At 33.7% G+C, this 9,484-nt stretch overlaps 1 non-coding gene across 1 annotated transcript; it reads right to left on the reverse strand.

The window, feature by feature from the left end:
• Window positions 1-1,699: 1,699 nt before the first annotated feature.
• On the reverse strand, window positions 1,700-1,806 carry LOC139860890 (small nucleolar RNA R71). The gene has a single exon (XR_011763515.1). It is a non-coding gene; the product is annotated as a small nucleolar RNA R71 (small nucleolar RNA).
• Between the last annotated feature and the right edge of the window lie 7,678 nt (window positions 1,807-9,484).

Below are 9,484 nucleotides of genomic sequence, written 5' to 3' on the forward strand. Positions count from 1 at the left end.
ATATATATATATATATATATATATATATATATATATATATATATATATATATATATATATATATATATATAAATGAAAATACATAAATAAATAATGAAACTTATAAATTATTAAAGATATAAACTACATCACTAATAATAAAATAATATATATATTTGTTCAATTACAAGTATATGTTTTAACGTATATACAAATAATATAGGTTCGTGAATCCGAGGCTAACCCTGAAATCGTTCAATGTCATTCTATGTATTTTTACCACAAAATACAGTATGTTGAGTTTTCATTACTCCCTTTTTAAATGCTTTTGCAATATATATTTTTGGGACTGAGAATACATGCGCTACTTTTATAACTTTTTTACGAAATAGACACAAGTAATCAAAACTATATTATATGGTTGAATGATCGAAGCCGAATATGCTCCTTTTTGCTTGGTAACCTAAGAATTAGTAAACCGATCTACTAATTAACGCGAATCCTAAAGATAGATCTATTGGGCCTAACAAACCCCATCCAAAGTACCAGATGCTTTAGTACTTCAAAATTTATATCATATCCGAAGGGTGTCCCGGAATGATGGGGATATTCTTATATATGCATTTTGTTAATGTCAGTTACCAGGTGATCAATCCATATGAATGATTATTTTTGTCTCTATGCATGGGACGTATATTTATGATAAATGCAAATCTTGTGGTCTATTAGAATGATGGAAAAGATTATTTATGTTAAACCATTGAACTCACCAACCTTTTGGTTGACACTTTTAAGCATGTTTATTCTCAGGTACAAAAGAAATCTTCCGATGTGCATTTGCTCATTCTAGAAATATTACTTGGAGTCATTTATGGCATCTTTCAAAAGACGTTGCATTCGAGTTGTTGAGTTCATCAAGATTATTATTAAGTCAATTATAGTGGATGTATTATAAAATGGTATGCATGCTGTCAACCTTCGATGTAATGAAAGATTGTCTTTTCAAAAATGAATGCAATATTTGTAAAATGTATCATATAGAGGTCAAGTACCTCTCGATGTAATCAACTGTTGTGAATCGTTTATAATCGATATGGACTTCGTTCGGATGAATTAGGACGGGTCTCTACAACCAAGTACTCCAATTCAAATTTCCGATAATCCATTTTTTGAACCCGACCTCACAATTGAGAACATGGAGGATATTCAAGGACAATTCAGAGATCCTGAACCACTAATCATTCCTCCGGAACCACAAATCATTCAACCAGAGATTGTCGAGGAAGAAACCATTAAATCAGAATCCTCTAGTGATTCAGATTCAACAAATTCAATCATGGAAAATCAGGAACCTCTAAGTATGGAAGATCGAATGAGAGCTACACGCACTGGCCAAGGTCACGCAATTACTCAGCCAGACATTAATGCACCAGATTATGAAATCAAAGGACAAATCCTACACATGGTAAATAATCAGTGCCAATTTAGTGGTACGCCGAAGGAAGATCCAAATGAACATCTTCATAACTTTAATAGGATCTGTACTCTATTCAAAATCAGAGAAGTTGAGGATGAATAGATCTATCTCATGTTATTTCCCCAGACTTTAAAGGGAGAAGCCAAAGATTGGTTAGAATCGTTACCTGAAGGGGCGATTGATACATGGGATGTTTTAGTTGAAAATTTTCTTAAAAGATTCTTTCCGGCATCTAAAGTCGTGAGACTTCAAGGAGAAATTGTTACGTTCACACAAAAGTCAAATGAAACATTATATGAGGCGTGGACAAGATTTGGAAAGTTGTTGAGAGGATGTCCTCAACATGGTTTAGACACTTATCAAATAGTACAAATATTCTACCAAGGATGCGACATTACTACATGAAAAGACATCGACATAGCAGCTGGTGGTTCCATTATGAAGAAAACCGCAACTGAAGCTTATAAAATTATTGATAACACAACCTCCCACTCACATGAGTGGCATCAAGAAAAAGACATCGTTAGATCATCTAAAGCGGCTAGAGCCGATTCTAGCCATTTGATTCCATTTTTGCAAAGTTAGATGCTTTCGAGAGATGAATGGAAAAGATGACTAAAGATATTCAAGCAATACGCATTAGTTGTGAGCAGTGTGGAGGACCACATTTAACAAAAGATTGTCTTAGTATTGAACAAACAATGGAACAAAGAGAGAATGTTTCATACATGAACCAAAGGCCTGGAAATAATTATCAGAATAATTATCAACCGCCAAGACTAAACTACAATCAAAATCAGAATTATAACCGAAATGTTCCATACAACAACCAACAAGGTCCTAGCAATCAACAAGTATCCAATAATACTTACAACCAGCAAAGACCTATTTTTCCAAATAAACCACCACAAACCGATGATAAAAAGCCAAATTTAGAAGATATGATGTCAAAGCTAGTTGAATCTCAAACTCAATTTTTCACATCTCAGAAACAAACTAATGAACAAAATGCTCAAGTATTTAGAAATCAACAAGCTTCAATCCAAAATCTGAAACAAGAAGTGAGTAACCTAGCCAGGTTAATTGGAGAAAGAAAACCAGGAAGTCTACCTAGCGATACAAATGCTAACCCCCGGAATGAAACAGCTAAAGTCATTACCACGAGAAGTTGTATTACACTTAAACCACCTGAAATACCTGTAATTTATGATGACTCTATTCCTACTCCACAAGCACCACAGCCTGAGCAAGAGAAGGCAACAGAACCGGTAGTTAAAAAGGTTAATGAAGATAACACAGTTAAGGCTAAACCTTATGTTAAACCATACCAACCACCACTTCCTTATCCGAGTAAAATGAGAAAAGAAAGAGTTGAAGCCGAGCAATCCAAATTTTTGGATATGTTTAAACAAATAAATGTCAACCTTCCTTTCATTGTTGTGATTTCAGGAATGCCAAGATATGCTAAATTCTTGAAAGATCTAATCACAAATAGAAAAAAAAATGGAAGAACTCTCAGCTGTTACAATGAATGATAATTGTTCTGCAGTGCTGTTGAATAAACTACCAGAAAAAATCTCTGATCCAGGAAGTTTCACAATTTCATATTTTTTGGGTAGTCTTAGTTCAATAGAAGCATTGGAAGACTTAGGTGCTAGTATAAATTTAATGCCATATTCATTATACGCTAAACTAGACCTTGGAGAATTGAAACCAACACGAATAAGCATACAACTAGCTGATCGATCAGTAAAATATCCTAGAGGGATAATGGAGAACATGTTATTTAAAGTTGGTACTTTAGTATTTCCAGTAGATTTTGTTATTTTGGACATGGAAGAAGATTCTCGAGTTCCTCTCATATTAGGAAGACCATTCTTAAACACGGCTAAAGCAATAATAGACGTGTTTTGTAAGAAACTGACCCTAAGTATAGAGGACGAGAGTGTTACCTTTTCTGTTGATAGAGCCATGCAACAACCGCAATCTGCAGATGATACATGTTATTATATTCAAACTATAGATTCACATGCAGAATTGTTAGAAGAATTTTCAGAATTTCAAGGAACAGGAGAATGTTCTTTAGGAGAAGGAACTGAACCAATTGATAACGCTGAAATGTTAGCCGCACTCATGGCTAATGAATACGAACCAACAACAGAAGAACTTCAAATGCTAAAAGAGGAAGACAGATATCGATACAAATCATCGATAGAAGAACCACCGATATTAGAGTTAAAGCCACTTCCAAACCATTTGGAATACGCTTATTTACATGGTGAATCTGAATTACCTGTAATAATCTCGTATTCTCTTATGGAAAATGAAAAATCTCAACTCATTTCTGTGCTAAAAGCTCATAAACCAGCTATTGCATGGAAGATTCATGACATTAAAGGCATAAGTCCTTCGTATTGCACACACAAAATCCTTATGGAAGAAGGTCATAAAACATATGTGCAACGCCAATGAAGACTAAATGCTAATATGCAAGATGTTGTAAAGAAAGAAATTATTAAACTGCTCGATGCAGGTTTAATTTATCTAATCTCTGATAGCCCATGGGTAAGCCCAGTTCAACGCGTGCCTAAGAAGGGTGGCATGACTGTCATCACAAATGAAAACGATGAGCTTATTCCTACTAGGACTGTAACAGGATGGCGAGTCTGTATTGATTACAGAAAATTAAATGACGCCACCAGAAAAGATCACTTTCCCTTACCTTTCATTGATCAAATGTTGGAAAGGTTAGCTGGGAATACTTACTATTGTTTTCTTGACGGTTTCTCCGGATACTTTCAAATTCCAATCGCACCTGAGGATCAAGAGAAAACCACGTTCACGTGCCCTTATGGTACTTTTACTTACAAACGTATGCCATTTGGACTTTGCAACGCCCCTGCAACCTTTCAAAGGTGCATGATGGCAATTTTTCACGACATGATAGAAGAATGCATGGAAGTTTTCATGGATGACTTTTCAGTCTTCGGTGATACTTTAGAAACATGTCTAGTTAATCTTGAACGAATGCTTATTAGATGCGAGCAATCAAATCTAGTACTTAATTGGGAGAAATGCCATTTCATGGTTAAAGAAGGCATCGTTCTTGGTCATAAAATTTCAAAGGAAGGAATTGAAGTGGATAGAGCTAAAGTAGATGTAATTGCTAAACTTCCACATCCCACCAATGTTAGAGGAGTTAGGAGTTTTCTAGGGCATGCCGGTTTTTACCGACGTTTCATAAAGGATTTTTCTAAAATTGCCACTCCTATGAATAAACTCCTAGAAAAGGATGCTCCATTCATCTTTTCAGATGAATGCATTAAATCATTTAATATTCTTAAAGAAAAACTCACTAATGCGCCAATCATGATAACTCCAAATTGGAATCTACCATTTGAACTCATGTACGATGCAAGTGATTTTGCAATGGGAGCCGTTTTAGGACAAATGATTGAAAAATGATTTCAACCTATATATTACGCTAGTAAGACGTTACAAGGAGCACAAACGAATTACACAACTACTGAAAAAGAACTCCTTGCTATTGTCTTTGCTTTTGACAAATTTCGTTCATATCTCGTTCTAGCAAAAATGGTGGTCTATACCGACCATTCTGCTCTTAGATACCTATTTTCGAAACAAGATGCCAAACCACGATTAATCCGTTGGATCTTACTCTTACAAGAATTCGATATTGAAATCAGAGATAAAAAGGGAGCAGAAAATCTCGCTGCTGATCATCTTTCTCGCCTTAAAAACCCTGAATTAGAAGTTCTAAATGAATCGGCCATACAAGATAACTTTACTGATAAATATCTATTGAAGATCGATTATAGTGAAATTCCATGGTTTGCAGACTTTGCAAACTACTTAGTATGTGGATTCCTTGAAAAAGGGTTGTCGTACCAAAAACGAAAGAAATTCTTTAGTGATATAAAACACTATTTTTGAGAAGATCCGCATTTGTTTAAAAGTTGTCCCGATGGAATAATACGCCGATGCATATTCGGAGATGAAGCTAGTCAAATCTTAAACCATTGTCACACAGGACCAACAGGAGGGCATTATGGGCCTCAACTCACAGCAAGAAAAGTCTACGACGCTGGATTTTATTGGCCTACAATTTTAAAAGACGCACACCTTCTTTATTAATCCTGTGATGCTTGTCAAAGGGTCGGAAAAATAAGTCAACATGATGAAATGCCACAAATTGTCATTCAAGTATGTGAAGTATTTGACGTTTGGGGTATTGACTTTATGGGTTCATTTTCAAAATCTCATAATAATCTCTACATTCTCGTTGCCACTGATTATGTATCTAAATGGGCGGAAGCACAAGCTCTTCCAACTAACGATGCACGAGTTGTAGTCAATTTCTTAAAACGTCTTTTTGCAAGGTTCGGAACACCGAAAGCTTTAATAAGTGATCGGGGTACTCATTTTTGTAATAATCAACTTGAAAAAGTTCTCAAAAGATATGGAGTAACTCATAAAATCTTCACCGCTTATCGTCCACAAACAAGTGGACAAGTTGAAAATACCAACCGAGCTTTAAAACGTATTCTAGAGAAAACCGTAGGATCAAATCCGAATGAATAGTCCATGAAATTGGAGGATGCACTCTGGGCTTTTAGAACAGCCTACAAAACTCCAATTAGAACCACACCCTTTAAACTCGTTTACGAAAAAGCATGTCACCTTCCAGTAGAAATTGAGCACAAAGCATTTTGGGCTTTGAAGACAGGTAATCTTGATTTGCATGAAGCTGGACGTCTACGATTAAGTCAACTAAACGAATTAGAAGAATTAAGACATGATGCATATGAAAATTCGTTAATCTATAAGGAAATAACGAAGAAATGGCATGATAAAAGAATCAGAAGTTCAAAAGAATTCAAGGAAGGAGACCGAGTTATTCTTTTCAATTCACGATTCAAGCTATTTCCTGGAAAATTGAAATCAAGATGGTCTGGACCATTCATAGTCAAAAGAGTTTTCCCATACAGAACAATAGAGTTAATAAATTCAAACGAGATTGAATTTAAAGTTAATAGTCACAGAGTTAAACATTACATAGATAATCCAATGGAAGTTGAAGATGAAGTTAATCACAATTTCGACACCACAGCTAACTAAGTGTGGGAAGATTCGAATGTTTTAAGATCCTGTATTTCTGTTAGAGTTAGATGTTCTGTTTTCGTGTAGTTTTCGAAAATGGAATCCGATTGGTCTTTCCCTAGCAGACCCTAAAGAACTAGTCTTCTCCCTCCATTCTGAATTTTTATTTCTTTTAGGTTTTACGAGATGAAGAATTCCTTTGATTTGAACCATGGTCTACTACTACACGCTATGATTACTAAATGTAATAATAACATCTTCCCGAGTGAACTAGTATCATTCATAAGAGGAAAAATGGACGAAGTGAGGAAAGAACTCAGGAAAGATCATTATAAGACACATTTTGGTAAAGGAAAATCAAAATCCGCAATAAAAAGAAGAGCACGACACCTTGAAAGATGTCATAAATGTGGAAAATGGTCACACGAAGGGAAATGATCGAACAATCAAACACATTCCAATACCGAGTTCGTTACTTTATGCAGAGAAGTACCGTTCATATGTTTAGAAGAAAAGTTATTGAAAATTCGAGGTTACACCTATGTAGCTATGGAAAACCAAATCGAATGACTCTCCTACGAGTCAACTAAAGCAGGTCTCTGAGAATTCTATCTCACAGGTAAGTATGTACAGTTTTTATTTATTTTTATTTATTGCTGTTAACCTTTTTGATAATAAACGATGAATCGTTTGCTATAAAGTATTAAATTGATATTCAATAAAAGTAGGTATGCGAAACCGAAATTATTGATATCATACAAAAATTTAATTCATCACTGCAAAATTTACCGTTTATTCATAAGGTATAAATATCTTTAATCAATTAATCTAAAATATTTCAGAAATTCGTCAGGAGTAAAACTAGGTAATATATCCAAAATTACTTTAGCCAAAAGAGGGACGTATATTTTTGATAATATTTGATTGATTAAAGTGGGATAAAAGACCAAAAAGATTTTAATTTTATTTTACCATGTTTTTAAAATTAATATTATTTTAATATATAATTATATTATTTTAAATTTAAGATTATAAACTAATGTATATAAATATTAATGATATTTATATGAAATTTTATTATTATGCATTTTAAATTTAAGTTTGGTGTGAATTTAAAAACAAAATGTACTTTATTTCATTAAGTTAAAATTTTGATATTTAAAATTCGTCGTAAGTTGAACACTAGGTTATGGAACCAAAATTGCTTTACCCAAGGGCGGGACGGGAAATTTTATTATCATTATTTTTAATCTTATTGATTTAAAGTATACCAAAAACATTAAAAAAAACCCAAAAATCTTTACTTTTAAAACAATCGCTTTGAAATAACAAATTTTAAAAATTTTGAAGAGGGACGAACTAGGTCAATGTACGGAAACGCCCTCAATCTAAAAAGAAACAAAATTTTAAATTAATTAATTATTTGTTTTATAAGTAAAAGGTTTTTATAAAATAAAAAAAAAAAAAAAAACCATACCCCATGCGATCGCATGGGGTTTACACAGCCAACCCATGCGATCGCATGGGCTGGGAAAACTGGACAGGTTCAAAAGGCAGTCGAGGTGCTCTCTGTTCCTCACTCCATACACACATATCCACGAACACACATACTAAAAACTCTCTAAAATCTTCAATTTTTCACCAAAATTCACGAAATATCTTGCTATAACCCGTTCCAATCATACCTTTCTTCAGACGGGGAAGCAAAAAGGTAAAAATTTCACCCCTAAACTCATAAATTTTCTAATTTTTGTGATAATTATAATTAATTGTCCTAATTTAATTTTGATGATTTCTAGCTTAATTAGAGTTAAATTGTTAGTATATTATGCTTGTATAACCTAGATTGATGCTATTTGTCATGATTTGAAGCCTTAAACTTCAAATGTTTTAGAAATCTAGGGTTTGTATTCTTGAGTAATTTGGGGCTTTTTGATATAAATAGGTTATGGTCGATTTTTGTTACGAATTATTGCTAAATTAAGTAGTGTAACATGTTTAGGTTGCTAAATGATCGAAACCTTGATCCTAAACATGATTTTTGAGCATCAAAGTGGACTTTTTAAGTCTAAAATGCATGAACGAGGTTATTTTGATATGAATGTCATTTGAAACTTGTTTAATTGCTAGTAATGGTTATTTTAACATGTTATTTGAGTTGAATGCTTATGAACTTTGCATACCATTTCATATATGTTTATTTGAAAAATTGTAGAATTGATAAAAATATGAAAATGAGTATAAGTTTAATATGGATTAAACATGTTATTGTAATTGTTTTAATTTATTACTTTGCTAACACTAATGCATATTTGGATGCACAAATTTTGTGTTTAATGTGTTTTGCAGAGAAATACAGATACGGACGGTGCATCATCGTCTAGACAACATGAACAAGAACCTGAACAAGAACCTGATCAAGAACCACAACCGGAACCACAACCTGAACAACAACAACATTATGATCAACATATTCTATATTATGAGCCGGAACCACTGTTTTACACTCATTATCGTCAATTTCAGCCTCACCCGAGGATTATGCACACACTTATCGATGACCAACAGTTACATCCCAACCTAAGATTCGATCGTTGTTGGACAGAATACCCAAAATTTCAAAAGAACATGCACATTCTTTACCACAAAAATATTGAAATGCCTCGGGTAATCGATTGGGAGCCTTTGGAAGCGGTTAACCTAGCCGAACCGGTTAGGGATTTACTAGTTCAGAGGTATGGTAACTCTGCATTTAACGATTGGATCCGCTTATTTACTACACGTAGAACTATATATAGAGAATGGTGTGTTGAATTGCTTAGCACTATAGAGTTAAATAATGAAGTTACTATGATAGGAGATAAAATTTTTATTAGATTTCTTTTAGGAGGTACAATGTACAGAATG

This window comes from Rutidosis leptorrhynchoides, chromosome 7, assembly GCF_046630445.1.
Source record: "Rutidosis leptorrhynchoides isolate AG116_Rl617_1_P2 chromosome 7, CSIRO_AGI_Rlap_v1, whole genome shotgun sequence".
In the NCBI taxonomy this organism is placed as follows: Eukaryota; Viridiplantae; Streptophyta; class Magnoliopsida; order Asterales; family Asteraceae; genus Rutidosis; species Rutidosis leptorrhynchoides.